Genomic DNA, 18,028 nt, shown 5'->3' with positions numbered 1-18,028 from the left:
ACCCCCTCTCCCGGTCACTATCTCAGTTTACAGCCCTCTCTCCCGGTCACTATCCCCGTGACCGTCCCCTCTCCCTGTCACTATCCCCATGTACAGCCCCCTCTCCCGGTCACTATCCCAGTTTACAGCCCCCTCTCCCGGTCACTATCCCCGTGTACAGCCCCCTGTCCCGGTCAGTATCCCAGTTTACAGTCCCCTCTCCCGGTCACTATCCCCGTGTACAGCCCCCTCTCCCGGTCACTATCCCAGTTTACAGTCCCCTCTCCCGGTCACTATCCCTGTGTACAGACCCCTCTCCCGGTCACTAACCCCATGTACAGCCCCCTCTCCCGGTCACTATACCTGTGTACAGCCCCCTCTCCCGGTCTCTATCCCCCTGTACAGCCCCCACTCCCGGTCACTATCCCCGTGTACAGCCCCCTATCCTGGTCACTATCCCCGTGTACAGCCCCTGTCCTGGTCACTTTCCCAGTTTACTGCCCCCTCTCCAGGTGATCCTTACCTTTTTATTCCCCTCTCCCAGATCTTGCTGGGAAGTATCACTCAGTATTACTCAGTGGGCAGAAAGTGATTATGTGTCATGTCACTCTGCCAGAAATGATTTTAATTTTTCAGTTTCAGAAGAACCTGATTGAGTATTGCCCTAAAGAGGTGAACGTGAGGACTATAGATTCTAGAGACTAGAGTCATGAGTGTGGTGCTGGAAAAGCACAGCAGGCAGCATCCAAAGAGCAGAAAAATCTATGCAAAAACGTCAATATTCCTGCTCCTCAGAATCTCCCTGACCTCCTGTGCTTTTCCAGCACCACACTCTTCACTCTATTGCGCAGAAAACATAACTCTCGAATTTATTTTTCTTTCATTTCTCCCCTCATCGTCTGTCATCTCCATTTCTCTTTAATTCCTGTCCCTTTCTCCCCGATCAATGTTTCTCCTTCTCAGCTGCTGATTGGAATCTACATAGCTACAATTCCCACCAGTCAAAGCAGGTATCTCGCAGCTCCAGGTATCCCTTTGTCCCTGTGGATTCCTTTCAGTCATCAATATCCCGGGCACGCCCCATAAATGATGACCACACCCTCTCCTCCCACAGGACATCCAGGTCCCCTTTAGCAAAGCAGAATACCTGTTCCTCTCTGACCGATATGTCCAGGGCAAATAAACGGACCCATTCCGGGCAGATGACACTGCCATTGCCTGATTGGGGATGACTGAGCTTTACAGAAAATGCTAGATGTCCTATCATTAGCCGGTATCTCCACCTACAGTTAGTAGGAATACAGGATGAGTAGGGCACCATAGGAGTGCAGTAACCAGTGAATAAATTGAAATTAGGAAGAGAGCATGAGACAACTCCATAGCATTTGCAGAGAGAAACCCTGCACAAATCTTGTCAAAAATGACATTGAGCCAATTTCTGGTAAAATTCAGCCCTTACTGTTTTCCTCCTAATCTTTATTTCTTCCTTGGCCTGTCCCTTTTCTCTTTAAGCTACATTGTCAATACGCCTCACTCATCTCTTTAATCCCTTCTCTCTATTCCCTAGCTCCTTCTGAGTTTTACTTTTACTTTACTTCTCCCATTCCAATCTCTTTCTCTTAAATCCCTATCTCTCCTTTGCTCTAAACTGCCTCCTTTCTGTCATAATGTTCTCTTCACCAATGTTCCACTGAAGCGAACTTCACAATTTATTGCTTTCTCGATGGAACTGTGAAGAAGAGGGAGCAGACCATTATTGCTTTAGAAAGACTACTCACCGGTGCAGGAAGCAATTATTACAACTGTGTCGTGTCCCAGTCTATCATTATATTCCAGTCAATACTTCAAAACATAGACACAGACACACCATGAAAATGACTGCTGCAAATCATGTGACCTTTGGCATTTGAGCTTCAGATAGCCCTAAATCTTTAGCAAATACCTAATTAACTGTGACCATTTACAGCTTTCTGGGTAAACCACACATTCCTTTATGTAAGGATAGATCACCATAAAAAAAACAATTGAATCCCTACCAACCTTATTTATTTTACCCTGGACAAAAGGGAGCTTTGAAATTCAAACTATGTAAGGCAGATGTGAATGAATCCTATCAACCTGCCATTATATAATGATGGTTGCCCTCATCCAAACAGGCAGGGTGAAACTCAAAGCTTTTTTTGCATGTTTTACTATCCTATGATCCGTTAACACAGGGCACATAATTATCATACACACAATGGGAAAAGCTTGAGACTAAGGCAAGTGTAACTAAGAGGATGAGCAGTCAGGGAGAGGTTGCTGAGATCAGCGGGACTGGAGGCTTGGATTGTATCTGGTTCAGTACAACTAGAATAACAGGTAAAATAGATGAACTTAGAGTCTGGACTAATACATGCAATTATGGTGGTGTTGTTACAACAGAGATGGGGCTGAAAGAGGGATAGGATTGGCAGCTTCATGTTCCAGATATCAATATTTTAGATGAGACAGAGGAGGCAGCAGAAGAGGTGGGGAAGTTGCATGACTGGTTTGGGAGCATATCACAGCTGTGTTCAGGGAGGACACCCTGAATGGTGATTTTTAACCTTCCCCCATATTGATTGGGACTCCCTGGTAGCCAGGGTTTACCAGGACGTTGCCTGGTTTGGAGGGTTTCATTTATGAGGAGAGGTTGGATAAACTCTTTCACTGGACAGTTGGAGACGGAGGAATCAACCTGATAGAGTTCTACAGAATAATGAGAAGCAGAAATAGGGTGGGTAATCAGAGGCTTTTTCCCAGGGTGGAAAGGTCAACTAAAAAAGGCATAGGTTCAAGGCGAGAGGGAGAAAGTTTATGGGAAACGTCCAGGGAAAATCTTTCACACAGAGGGTGATGAATGCTTGGAACACACTGCCAGTGGAGGTGGTGGAAGTAGGCATGTTGTATAATTTAAGACGTGAAGTGGGAGTTGGCATGGGGCATGGTGACACGGAGCACACGGACACAAGATGGCCGCTGAGCCATTGCATGGAAAAGTACAGTGAAGCATACACAGATACTGCCTGAGGCCAACAGGATACCAGCACAATAGACCCAACATAGATAATTGGTTTAAGGCTGCTGGGGGAGAGAATACACATCAGTAATGTCTACTGCCCACCGAAGTGTTTGAGTCCAGCCACCACCTTCAGTAGAAACGTTAACTACCTGAGATTGCCTGGATACAAGTGTTAATACCTTAGATTTGCAGTAACGGAAAATGGTCTTCCTTCTCAGGAAGAACGATCACAACCAATTACTGCAGCAATGGGCTTCTGTGTCGCTGCTGAAACTGACAATGACTCTGTAGCATTCCTCTGAAACTGAAGATGACTCTGTAATGTTTTCTGTAAACAAACCATGCTGCACAAAGACTCAATATTTGGACCATTATACCATGAAATGTATGAAATATCATAATATGTGCTCGGAGGGTGAGAGAAGGCTCGCAGCTGACAGCCGTGCTGCCGGACGGCTCTCTCTCCCTGGAGCTACAGTTCCTTTGTACAATAAACTTTGTCTTCGAATCCTGATTCTGACTCAGAGTGGTGATTTTCCCCACAACAGACGTATCATTTTGGATACATGAACAGGAGGCGAACAAGGGAATAAAAAGTGGACAAAAGGTAACAGGTCTAAGTAGGAATTTGGAATTGGCACAGGCTTGGTGGGCTGATTGGCCTGTCCATGAGCTGTATTGTATTGTATAACACTTTGGGGTAAAGGGCTTTGAACTTGGGGAAATCACAGGATGAGGGAACCATTTTTGTAATCTGTGTTTAACTCAGCAAGAAGCTACTTTATAGACTGAGAAACTGCAAATGAAAGTTATTAAACCAGCTGCAAATCATTCATGCAGCTGAAGTAGTTATCAAAAATGCCATGAAAATGGGGATCTGACAAGAAAAAAGACTCCTCTAGGCCATTCCAACTTCTGAAGACCAACCTCCAAGAAATTCAACCCTTACAAACCTCGCATCATCTGAACATTCTTTGCTTCAATCACTATCTAAGAAACTATAGACTTTTCACAAGAGATTGTGAGAATTATACTTTACGACAATAACATACCTCAATCTGCAAGTAATCTCTATGTGTGCACGAGTTGATCGAGTGAAATGTTGAATTAATTTTCAGCATGTGAGTGAGAATAAATAATCTTCATATTTAAACTTACAAATGCTTGCTTGGGTGTTCTTGTGGTGCAGTGGTAGTGTACCTCCTTTCAAACTAGGAGTTCCCACCTCCTCCAACTATGTGTATCAATATCTCAGAACAGGTTGATTTAAAAATACCTACAAAAGCTTGCTTATTATTTATTGGGACCTGCACTTCGAGAGTAAGAAAACATAAAACTCTTTCTGAGTAAAACAAACAGATCATACACAGCAAAAGGAGAACATAAATTCTGTTCATATGCTGTGAACATCTTTACCTCACTAACTTGTCAATGTGATTGTTGATAAAGACCTGAAGCAACTTTGTTCTAGATATCCAGTCAAATCCACCTACAGGGTGCTCTACAGCCTAATAGAGTGTACAATATTACTGTTACTTCTGTCAATGTGCAGTTGGTATATAATTTTGATTATCTTTCTCTGTAGATTGTCCATGACCTCTCTTAGCAGGCTGTATCTGATTCTAAGGTATGTATCTGGTAGTGACCAGTGGTTTGATGATCCAACATCCAGAGATGTTGGAGAGAACATGTTGGAGAGGAGTTTGGGACGACAAGAAATCTGATAAATGAGACCTGAAGCAACTTTGTTCTAGATATCCAGTCAAATCCACCTACAGGGTGCTCTACAGCCTAATAGAGTGTACAATATTACTGTTACTTACTGTCTAATAGAGTGTCCAACATTACTGTTACTTACTGTCTAATAGTGTCCAACATTACTGCAGAAGAGAAAATGAGGTCTGCAGATGCTGGAGATCAGAGATGGAAATGTGTTGCTGGAAAAGCGCAGCAGGTCAGGCAGCATCCAGGGAACAGGAGAATCGACGTTTCGGGCCTTTCCTGAAGAAGGGCTAATGCCCGAAACGTCGATTCTCCTGTTCCCTGGATGCTGCCTGACCTGCTGCGCTTTTCCAGCAACACATTTCCATCTCCAACATTACTGCTACTTACTGTCTAATAGAGTGCACAATATTACTGTTACTTACTGTCTAATAGAGTGTCCAACATTACTGTTACTTACTGTCTAATAGAGTGTCCAACATTACTGCTACTTACTGTCTAATTTTGCCCTTGAAAGGATGAACACAATCCAAAGCTGAGGAGGTTGAGGATGAAGAAGCTAAGACCGGTTCTCCCTTCACACAACAGGAAAAGGAGGAAGAAGAGACAGATCAAAGGAGCTTTCATCTTTCAGCCAGGGAACAGAAGCAGCACCTTATTAATACTTGAGATGGAAAATCAAGATCTTTCCTTGATGGACAACCAGCAGAATCCTTGTTACCTGACAGAGCTCATTCCCAAAGTCTTCCTGCATCCTGTCTCAATGAAAAACTCACTTTCTCACATCTTATTAATTCAGTACACTCCACATAATTATTTATTGGGGCCTGCATTTTGAGGGTAAGATGATCACTGCTGTCCATGTAGTCAATCAATTTATACTTTCCTGCACAGTATTTCCTTAATGATTTCAAATAACAACTACAGATACGGGGCCTTATATTAGCGAATGAGGTTAGACTAAATTCAAATCAGTCCCAGTCTTTGTTTATCTTTGTTGTGGTAAATAATGTGCTAACGCTAGTGCCAGTCTACTCCTTCTGTGGGATTTTGGGGTTTATCCCCCCAAAGCTGAGATTCAAGGCCAGAAGCAAACATCAGCTCAGTGCTGCCACCCTAGTGGTTGCCCTTGTTTTGAAATGCCAAGAGCTGCCAATTCCAGGAATGTGCTGCTGTTTGGAAGCCCCTTTAGAAAAAGCGTTGATTATCACATGCATTATCAGAATGAGGGCTATTTCTACATAAAAAAGACTGAGGTGATCCACACAGGATTCGAAGAGATTTACCAGCATGTTGCCAGCAATGGAAGGTTTAAGTTATAAGGAGAGGGTGGACAGGTTGGGACTATTCTTATTGGAGTATAGGAGATTGAGGGGGGACCTTATAGAGGTATATACATTCATGAGGGGCATGGATACGGTGAAGGTCTGGTATCTTTTCCCTAGGGTGTGGGATAACAAGACGAGGAGGCATATTTTTGAGGTGAGAGGAGAAACATTTAAAATAATGTGAGGAGTAATTTCTTTCACACAGAAAGTGGTTCATGTGTAGAATGAACATCTAGAGGAAGTGGTGGATGAGGGTACAATGTTTAAAAGACATTTCGAGAAGTACATGAAGAGGAAATGTTTGGAGGGATATGGTCCATGTGTGGACAGGTGGAACTAATTTAGTTTGGGATTAGGATCGCATGGACTGATTGGACCGAAGGGTCTGTTTCTATGCTGTAGGACTCTATGAGAGAAAGTGAGGGCTGTAGATGCTGGAGATCAGATTTGAAAAGTGTGATGCTGGAAAAGCACAACAGGTCAGGCAGCATCCGAAGAGCAAGAGAGTCAACGTTTCAGGCTTAAGCCCTTCATCAGGAATATGAAAGGGGAGGGGGGGACTGACAGATAAATAGGATGGTGGGGCTGGGGGTGGGGCCGGAAGGTAACTCGGTAGGCGATAAGTAGAAGCAGGTGGGGGGGAGGTGATTGTGATAGGTTGAAGGTGTATAAGTGGGCAGTAAGATGGACAGGTAGGAGACCAGTGTCAAGTTGGAGGGTTGGATCTGGGATGAGGTGTGGGCAGGGAAGATCAGGAAACTAGTGAGGTCAAGGACTGCAATTTTCCCTTCCATGTGAACAACGATGCCCTCCAGCACATCTCCTCCATTTTCCGCACCTCCGCCCTTGAACCCCACCCCTCCAACCACAACAAAGATATAACACTCCTGGTTCTTAACGTCTACCCCACCAACCACCAGATACATCCCATCATCCTCTGCCATTTCCACCACCTACAGTCAGACCGCACCACCAGAGATATATTTCCCTTCCCATCTCTATCAGCATTCTGCAGAGACCATTCCCTCCGTAACACTCTCGTTAGGTCCACTCCCAGCCGCCACAAGAGGTCTAAAACCTGCGCCCACACCTCCCCCCTCAACTCATCCAAGGCCCCAAAGGATCCTTCCACATCCGGTAGAGATTTTCCTACACATCCAAACACCTCATCTACTGTGTCCGTCGCTCTCCATGTGGTGTCCTCTACATTGGGGAGACAGGGCGCCAACTCGCAGACCGTTTCAGGGAACATCTCTGGGACACATGCACCAAACAACCGCACTGCTCTGCAGCCGGCCACTTCAACTCCCCCTCCCACTCCACCAAGGGCATGCAGATCCTGGGCCTCCTCCACCACCAAATCCAAGCCACCCGTTGACAGGAGAAAGAACGCCTCATCTTCTGCCTTGGGACCCTCCAAGGCATCAATGTCAACTTCACTAGTTTCCTCATCTCCCCTCCCCCCACCTCATCCCCGATCTAACTCAGCACCGCCCTCTTGACCTGTCCTACCTGCCCATCTTCTTTCCCCACTATTTACTCCGCCATGCCCTCCGACCCATCACCATCAGCCCCCAGCTGCATTTACCTACCACCTTCCCAGCTACCTTCTCCCCTGCATCCTACCCCCACTCCCACCTTCCTATCTATCTCTCAGCACCCCCATCCCTTCCCAACATTCCTGACAAAGGGCTTATGCATGAAATGTTGATTTTCCTGCTCCTCGGATGCAGCCTGACCTGCTGTGCTTTTCCAGCACCACACTTTTCAACTGTGACTTTATGACCTGATGGAGCTGAGTAAGACTGGGAAAGTGTTTCATAGAATAACATAGAGGAAGTGTTGCATTGGTGTGATGAAGAGGGAGGCGATGGGATGCAAAACTAGGGACCTTCAGTGCAAAACATTCAGACAAAGCTGCTTACCCCAGTGCCCAAGCTTCCCCTCCCCACCCTAATGGGTTTGGGTTAATGTTCAAGGAGAAGTGCTTTAAGCCAGCTTTGTAACAAAGGAGCAGAAGCAGACACCTGGACAAAGTAATTGTTGGTCAGACCCTTTTATTACCCTTCTCTTCACATTCAAAGGAATGAATTTCACTCTAATTATGACAACTGAAGGAGGAATTTTTATTGGCCAGTCTGAACATGGCACACTCACGGGACATCACTGCAATTATTGGGTCTGTTATCATCTTGGCCTGTGGTAAACCTGATCAAGTGCTCAGCACAAGGGGCTGCAGCAAAGAAAAGATTTGATTCTTCTTGCTCATCTTTGCAGTCAGTGTGAGTAAATTGATGGGAAGGAAGTGGAGTGTTGTAAGATCATACCAAAGATACAGAGAGGCAATTCTGTCCTTGTACTGGTGAATAACAATAGTTTATTTACTATTATTATACTATATACATCACTATGAGGGAAAGAGAATTCATACAAAATTACAGACTCCATTCTAGTTCCAAGTGTAGCCTTACCTTAGTAGGTGTCACTAATGGATGTATGTTAGTCATTAGCTTAATCATTATACTCCCAACTTCGTCTTCACGCAATCCCTTTTAAGTCATTATCATTAACATTTCTATTAATATTTAACATTGAACATTATCCTCACTCCCACCATCACCATCCACCAACCAAGATCTCTATCCACACTATTCTCAGCCTGCGTATAGAAAAGATGGGATATTATATAGAATACTCCATTATACAGGACCCCACAGTGTGTGGAAACGGGCCATTGAGCCCAACAATTCCACACCAATCCTCCGAACAACATCCCACCCAGACCCATCCCTCTCCCTATCCCTGTAATCCTACATTTCCAAGGCTAATGCACCTAACCTACACATTACTGCACATTGTGGATAATTTAGCATGGCCAACCCATCTAAATTGCACATCCTCGGACTGTGGGGGTAAACTGGAGCACTCATTGGAAACCCACACAGACACAGGGAGAACATGCAAACTCCACACAGACAGTTTTCTAAGGCTGGAATCAAACCCTGGTCCCTGGCACTGTGAGGCAGCAGCGCTAACCACTGAGACATGGTGCACTGTGGAATACTTTCTCTAATTTCCTGAAACATGTATTTGTTCTCTCGCAGGTTGTGGCGGATCAGTGCATTATGATGCTGAGGATTTTCAGCCTTGCCTCAGTCATATTCAGCTCAGTCACCACAGCAACCCCCTGATAGTCTGCGTAGAGAAACTTTCCAGCTATTGGATTATCCTTTAACAAAATTAAATCACACCTGTTCCTTTGAAGAAGACTATTTGGTGTGCAGAAAAGGAATGGTCTCTACTGCTGTAACTTCGCCAGTACTATACCCATGTATTGCTGAGCCCAGATCCCCACTTGGGATCCAGTTTCCAGTATGTATGAACACTGTTGCTGGTCCAATGGGGAGCTTGGTCCATCCTGTAACATTCCTTCTTCAGCCATAATTGTTCAATAGTGTTATAACCTGGGGAATAGAGGAATGTTGGGTCACTGTCTTCAGTCCATCAACAGTTGGCATCAGGTAAAGTTGTTTTGGACAGTAGGTAGAGACGCCTGGTTGAAGATTAGTGTTTTGCACTAAGTCCCTCACAGTCCAGATCATGCTCTCTTTCTGTTTCTAACCATATGACGCTGCAAAGGCTTGGAAATAGGCAGTGATAGCTCGTGAGATCCACATCTGGAATTCCATGCATAGAAAACAGTTTTCAAAGTGGTTATTACAGCCTCTGAGGTGGGTCAGTTGTGCTTCTGTACTTAGATTCAATGGGAATAATTACCAATCACAATGAAGAAAACTGTCCTCATGAACTCAAGGAGGACTTAAGGTCATTCCAAAGGCCCAGCAGGAACAAAAACAGGTTCGAGGATGTTCTTTCTGCTTCTGTCGAAATGATGTACAAGTGGTGCAGGTGCAAGTTATGTTTTCAGGAGAATGCGACAGTTCAAGCCTTGATTAAAAAAAAAAATTGTAGTAACCTGGTCCAACACTTGGATGTATCGAGATGCTCCTGGTGAATCTTCTTGAGGATATCCTTAGTTATCCTTAATGACCATGTATGGAACTGTGCACATTTTTCATCACATAACTGAGCCCCACAAAATCCTGCAGCTTTGGTAAAATATTAAGTGGTGAATTCCACACAGATCTCAACTGCTAGAACAAATGCTTGCCTTCCTTGCTTGGGGGTTTGATGGGAATTCTTGGCCAGTCATTGTCTGGTGTTTCCCCTGTATTGTGTCAATTGGAAACAGGGTGTCTGGAGACTGGGAATCAAGTATCCAAATTCTCTTTTTCTTTAACAAGGTTATCAACAGCTTGTGATCTGTTTCAATCATGATTGCTAAATCAAAATGTAATCAGATAGTTTCTCCTCATGCCCAAGTCGCTGCTAATGTCTCTATAAGGCGTGTCCATAAGAGCTCTAGAAGTGTGATAAACTAGCTGTCTGATCACGCATATTGGATAACAACACCTAGAACTGCACTCACACATTTTATACCTTGACAGAACAGGAAGCATTCCCTACACCATGAGACAAAACCATGTGTGGCACGATGGCTCAGTGGTTAGCACTGCTGCCTCACAGCACCAGGGACTCGGGTTCAATTCCCACCTCAGGCGAAAGTCTGCATGGGTTTTCTCCGGGTGCTCCGGTTTCCTCCCACAATCTAAAGATGTGCAGGTCAGGTGAATTGGCCATGGTAGATTGCCCACAGTGTTAGGTTCATTAGTCAGGGGTAAATACAGTATAGGGTAGGGGAATGGGTCTGGGTTGGTTACACTCAGAGGGTCGGTGTGGAATTGTTGGGCCAAAGAGCCTGTTTCCATGCTGTAGGGAATCTAATCTAATCAAAATGTCTGGGTTACGAGGAAACAAACAATGATACATATCAGGAGCTAATTACTGCAAATGCTAGAATCTGTTCTGAGAACAAAAAACGCTGGAAACCACAGCTGATCAGTCAGCATCCATGGAGAGAGAGCAAGCTAACATTTCGAGTTTAGATGAGCTCTGGTGAAGAGTCATCTAAACCTAAAATGATTCAGAGATGCCGGTGTTGGACTGGGGTGTACAAAGTTAAAAATCACACAACACCAGGTTATAGTCCAACAGGTTTAATTGGAAGCACATTAGCTTTTGGAGCGACGCTCATCAGGTGATAGTGTTGGACTATAACCTGGTGTTGTGTGATTTTTAACTTTAATCCTAAAATGTTAGCTTGCTCTCTCTGTATGGATGCTGCCTGATCCATTGTGATTTCCAATATTTTTTGTTTTCATTATACATAATCATTTGGACACTGGGGCTTTGACTATGAAACAAATGTTTTCAGACATGATCTCATCATGTATGCCTAGCAACTGAATTACACTAGCCACGACCATGTCTGCATCACTGGTCAGTTAGAGGGAGAAGAACATGTGACAAGCCAACTATTTACTTCCCAGTTTGACACACAAGCAATATATGACACGAGTCTGTGTTTTTTCTGTCTCTTTCCAGACTAGCAGGATCCCAGGTGAAGGCCAGACAGTTGAACTATCAACCTTCAACAGTCCTATCCTGCTTTAGTTTTATTGGACCCAAACTTGCTTAATCCACCCTCTTTTCTCAGTAACCTATGACCTTTGAATGCTTAACAAGAGTGGGTATGGTTTTTAGATTATGATTAGATTACATTACAGTGTTGAAACAGGCCCTTCGGCCCACCAAGTCCACACCGACCCGCCAAAGCGCAACCCACCCATACCCCTACATTTACCCCTTACCTAACACTATGGGCAATTTAGCATGGCCAATTCACCTGACCTGCACATCTTTGGACTGTGTGAGGAAACCGGAGCACCTGGAGGAAACCCACACAGACACGGGGAGAACGTGCAAACTCCACACAGTCAGTCGCCTGAGGCGGGAATTGAATCCGGGTCTCTGGCGCTGTGAGGCAGCAGTGCCTTCATTTCCTTTTAAAACTCGAGGCACCTCATCTGACTGTGTCTTTTTTGATTACACTACGTAACCAGTTAAACATCATTGATTGGACAAGGAGTCTCGTTTCAAAACTCAGCGTAGAGAAGGAAAGGGGCACCATCCGACCACCCCATCTAATGGTAATGGTGTGTCTATATGTTGAAGATTATGACTTAGCATATGCAGTGTAATTTGAGTACCAGAGTACATGTTTCAGCTTTCAATCAGACAATAAAATAAAAGATGATTGACAATGCTTTTTTCATTGCTAAAGTGCTACTGAACTTGACAGTTTCACACCTGAAATGAATTATATCCATCAAAAAATACTTGCAGAAACTTCCAATGAATCATCAGAGAGCTGAAAGTAGCCTGGGAATATTTCCAGTTAGGACATATTCTGGGATTTCAATGATAGCCAATTAACCAGTCCTGACTTCCAAATTTCACTCACTCCATGACATAGAGGAAACATGCATTGAACATGTCAAATGATCAGCAGCACCAAGACTCAAATACCTGAGCCAGGGTATGGTGGAACATGAGGTTACAGATTGTGGGCTACTCTAGGTCTGTTGTTGCTGACATACCACAGTACTGTGTCCTGAAGAAGTGTCATTGGACCCGAAATGTTAACTCTGCTTTCTATCCACAGATGCTGCCAGGCCTGCCGAGTTTTTCCAGCAATTTCTGTTTTTTGTACCACGGCACTTCATGGATGCCTAGTTATGAGTTGCTGCATTTGTTCAAAATGTATCAAATTTAGCACAATGTTGATGCTAACAACAATAGCCCCAATGTAAATACAGGATTTTGTCTCCACAGGACTGTGTGGTGGTCACTCCTGCCAATATCATTATGGGAAATGCATCTGTGACAGGCAGATGGATGAGGAAAATGTCAAGCAGTTTTTTTTCTTCCCTCTCGTTGGTTGCTTCACCACCTGCCTCAGATCCAATCTCACATTGACATCCTTTCAGTTTCAACCAACTTGGTCAACACCTCCCCCAGCTGTTTAGTTTCTTGAGTATTGTCAGTACTGCACTCACCAGGCAAACAGAGAATATTCCATCGCATTCCTGATTTGCACCTCATAGATCATGAACAAGCTTTGGGGATTCAGGAGGTGAGTTGTCGGACTCAGAATTCCCAAAGTCTGGCCTGCCTTTGCATTTTTATAATGGGTCTAGTTCAGGTTTGGTGAATAGTAACCCCAGGATACTTATGGTGTGTTTTAGAAATGGTAAAAACATAGAACATAGAACAGTACAGCACAGTACAGGCCTCTGCAGCTCTCAGTGTTGTGCTGGCCTTGTATTCTACTCTAAGATCAGACTAACCTACATCCCCTTCATTCTATTAACTTCCATGTGCCTATCCAAGAGTCACTTACATGTCCCCAGTGTATCTGACTCGACTACCATTGCTGACAGTGCATTCAATGCACCCACCACTCTCTGAGTAAAGAACCTGCCTTTGACATCTCCCCTATACCTTCTTCCAATCACCTTAAAATTATGCCTCCCCCGATAGACATTTCCGCCATAAGAAAAAGTTTCTGTATATCCACTCTATCTATGCCTCTCTTCATTTTGTACACCTCTATCAAATCATCTCTCATCCTTCTTCACTCCAGTGAGGAAAGCCCTAGCTCCTTCAACCTTGCTTCATAAGACATGCCCTGCAGTCCAGCAACATCCTGGTAAATCTCCTAAGTACTCTCTCAAAAGCTTCCACATCTTTCTGAAAATGAAGGGACCTGAACTGAACACAATATTCCAAGTGTCATCTAACTAGGACTCTGTAGAACTGCAGCATAACCTCATTACTCTTAAATTCAATCCCTCTGCTAATGAAAGCCAACACACCATATGCCTTTTTTAGCGACCATATCAACTTGGGTGACAACTTTGAAGGATCTATGGACACGGACACCAAGCTTCCTCTATTCCTCCACACTGCCAAGAATCCTGCCTTTAATCCTGTATTCTGCATTCAAATTTGACCTTCCAAAGTGAATCACTTCACATTTTTCCAGGTTGAACTCCATCTGTCATTTATCGGCCCAGTTCTGCATCCTATCAATTTCCCGTTGCAACCTACAACAGCTTTTCCCACTATCCACAACTCCACCAACCTTCATGTCATCAGCAAACTTACAAACCCACCCTTCCACTTCCTCATCAAAGTCATTTATAAAAATCACAAAGAGCAGAGGTCCCAGAACAGATCCCTGCAGAATGCTACTGGTCAAAGACCTCCAGCCTGAATACTTTTCTCAAACCACCACCCTCTGTCTTCTATGTATCAGCAAATTCTGTATCCCAACAGCCAGATTTCCTTGGAGCCCATGCCTCCTTACTTTTTGAATAAGCCTACCACGGGGAACCTTATCAAATGCCTTCCTAAAATCCATGTACACCACATCTACTGCTCTACCTTCATCAACCTGTTTCATCATATCCTCAAAGAGTTCAATAAGGTTTCTGAGGCATGATCTGCCCCTCACAAAACCATGCTGACTATCTCTAATCAAACTCCAAATAAACATAAATCCTGTCTCACAGAAAGTGATTGAAATAAACTTGCTGCCAAAGACATGAGTTCAGGTGAGCAGCATAAATGCACTTAGGATTAAGCTAGATAAATGCATGAGGAAGAAATGGAGAGAAGGGTAAATTAGTTTTGAATGAATTATGATGGGAGAAGCTTGTATAAATAATGACTATGTAGGGGACTATCCTATTTCTTTGTTGTCCATTCTAAGTGTTATCAGTGAAGTGTCGTATTCCATAGCAAGAGATAAATTTTGTTCAAGCACTTTTTCTGCTAACTTTCTTACCTGACTCATTCTTCAACTGGGCATCATGACCATATGTAACACATCGTGATTGCCAACATAATATTCAACTAGCTTCATCTTATCTCCATCTGATGTACATGTGTGCACTTTCCAGGGGGATAACAAACAGGAAAGGGACTGTCTTGTCCTTCTGACTGAGGTGAATTTGGACATCCCAGCGCAGTAACTACAGTGCATTACACAAGGCACTGTGTCCAGCCAGTTACATCGCGTCATCGACATCCACACCCCAGATCGCCTCTCACTGCCCTCCCATTGGCTGTCAGAAGACATCTGACATAAATCCATCAGTTCTCTTTTTTTCTCTTTCTGCAGGAGAAAACTGCAAACTATACAATGGGAGAGATGGGCTGCTGGGATTGGGAGGGAAATCTGTCACGTGAAGAAGAAAAGACAAAGGATCTGTGCATTACACAAGGCACTGTGTCCAGCCAGTTACACCGCGTCATCGACATCCACACCCCAGATTGCCTCTCACTGCCCTCCCATTGGCTGTCAGAAGACATCTGACATAAATCCATCAGTTCTCTTTTTTCTCTTTCTGCAGGAGAAAACTGCAAACTATACAATGGGAGAGATGGGCTGCTGGGATTGGGAGGGAAATCTCTCAAGTGAAGAAGAAAAGACAAAGGATCTGATGGGGAGACACTCCATTTTGCAGGATGTGTGTGTGGGGGTGGAGTTCAGGGGTCTGATTAATCACTGTGTGGTTTACTGAGCATGAAACCAGGAATCGCTGCAGTATTGCTGACTCACACGTATCATATTCAGTAGGGTGTTGCACACTCATATCCTTCTTCCTCAGCATCAACAGGAAGAGGATGATCATGTGTGGGATGAGAAGGAGGATAATGCGAAAAGAATGAGCTGAAGGTGACCCTTCAGCCAACTGGTGACAGCTCTTCTCTTTTAGAATCTGTTTCACTTGCTTGCTCTGTCATACTCAACAGCGCTGGAAGATTTGCCTGGGGAAAGAAAAACGATTAGGAAGAAGAATTAGTATGGAAAAATACAAAAGATTCAGATGGCTAGAAGTGGAAAAGAAGTCATTCAGTTCCCAATAAAGGCAACTGAGATGATAAAGTTTCAGAACAGAGCAATAGGAGGGTAAATGGGTTTGTGGTTATATACTGGACGGCCATCTTGGATGACAGCAAATACTGATGCAAAATATTTGTTTAGTATCTCCCCATCTCCTGCAGCTTCATACAAAGGCAACCTTGCTGATTTTTGAGGGGCCCCATTCTCTCCCTAGATACCCTTTTGTCCTTAATGTATTTGTAAAAACCCTTTGGATTCTCCTTAACTCTCTTTGCCAAAGCTATCTCATGTCCCCTTTTTGCCCTCCTGATTTTTCTGTTAAGTATACTCCTACTGCCTTTATACTCTTCTAAGGATTCACTTGATCTATCATGTCTATACCTGACATATGCTTCCTTCTTTTTCTTAACCAAACCCTCAGTTTCTTAAGTCATCCAGCAGTCCCTATACCTACCAACCTTTCCTTTTACCCTAACAGGTATATACTTTCTCTGGACTCTCATTATCTCATTTTTGAAGGCTTCTCATTTTCTAGCTGTCCCTTTACCTGCGAACATCTGTGCCCAATCAGCTTTTGAAAGTTCTTGCCTCATACTGTCAAAATTGGCCTCCCTCCAATCTAGAATTTCAACTTTTAGATCTGGACTATCCTTTTCCATCACTATTTTAAACTAATAGAATTATGGTCGCAGGCCCCAAAGTGCTCCCCCACTGACACCTCAGTCACCTGCCCTGTCTTACTTCCCAAGACTAGGTCAAGATTTGCACCTTCTCTAGTAGATACATTGACATACTGAATCAGAAATTTTCTTGTCCACACTTAACAAATTCCTCTCCATCGAAACCATTAACACTATGGCAGTCCCAGTCCATATTTGGAAAGTTAAAATCCTCTTCAGTGACACTGCCTTGCTGTTAACTGGGATCATAACATATGCTGTATTAAGTGCTTCAGCACTTTTTGACATCATGAAGAAGGAATGAGTTATTTTCCAAGTTGACACAGCATCTTTACCTGGTCTGGGTTATGTGAGACTTCACACACCCAGCAATGTTATTGTCTCTTAACTAACAAGCCATTTAGTTCAAGTTCAAGTCGAAAAATAAGGCTTTCTGGCCACAAACCAATGGTCTATAAATACCAACAGAAACAACTCAAACTGTTCATAGAGACGGATAGAGGTCAGAAGTATTATACAGAGGGAGCTGGACTTGAAATGTATCCTTGCAGTTACAGTAGAGAATTAGCAGAAGCCTAGAGACAGTTCCTTTCTAACCTCATTGCCAAAGCACTGAGTACCTACAGAGAGAAGGCAAATGTAAAATCATTGGCAGATATTTGAGTCTGGGTAACTGACGCCACTCTGGTTAAACATATAAGTTGCTTCTCAATGCATGAACACTGCTGCAGTCTTCAAAGGGCTCAAGGGGGCTGAAGCAGTTTACAAAGACACATTATAGAACAGCAAATGTGATGTGAGGGTCAGTCGGCTGAGCAAGAAAGGAGGGGAAATGAGGAGACTCCTGGATATTTAACACACACTAACGTACGGCTGGAAGTCTCAGTTCAAGCATGCTGAAGCTTTAACAGAGCATGTTATGTTGCAACAAAATATCTTGCCGTCTTTTGCAATTTTCTTCCAATTCCACTAGGAAATTTCAGGCAGACTATTAGGGCGAGTGAGCTCAAATCTTCTCAAGTAACCTTCACACAACTAATATTTTCATATTAATTCCAAGGAGTGTGAGTGTGGTGTTGAGCTGCCTTCTTGAATCCGTTTGCTCTCGGTAGCCCCACAATGGTGTTAAGTAGGAAACTCCAGGACTTTGACCCAGTGATACGTAAGAAACAGTGATATATATTTCCAAGTCAGGATGGTGTGCATTTGGTGGGGGCCAGAGTGTCTGCAGCACAAGCTTTCATTACTTTTGCAACAAGCAATAGGCACAATCAATATTCATCTCTCCTTTAAATAATGTACACTAAGAAAAAGTGAAACATTTGCCAGTGTGCTTGCTGCTTGTGGCTATTACTTTGTAATTTTCTTCTATTTTCACCTCTATGTTTCTTACCTCCCATCC

At 43.7% G+C, this 18,028-nt stretch overlaps 1 protein-coding gene across 1 annotated transcript in view; it reads left to right on the top strand.

The window, feature by feature from the left end:
- The window catches only part of fzd9b (frizzled class receptor 9b), a 48,969-nt gene extending 43,225 nt beyond the window's left edge, over positions 1 to 5,744 (top strand). The window contains exon 2 of the mRNA XM_043718708.1: positions 5,262 to 5,744. The gene's annotated coding sequence lies outside the window, so the exon portion shown is untranslated. The remainder of the gene's footprint in view (positions 1 to 5,261) is intronic.
- Positions 5,745 to 18,028: the final 12,284 nt, after the last annotated feature.

This window comes from Chiloscyllium plagiosum, chromosome 28, assembly GCF_004010195.1.
Source record: "Chiloscyllium plagiosum isolate BGI_BamShark_2017 chromosome 28, ASM401019v2, whole genome shotgun sequence".
NCBI classification, from domain to species: domain Eukaryota; kingdom Metazoa; phylum Chordata; class Chondrichthyes; order Orectolobiformes; family Hemiscylliidae; genus Chiloscyllium; species Chiloscyllium plagiosum.
Note: the sequence above shows the minus strand (reverse complement) of the source record. Positions and strands in the feature narration are given on the sequence as shown.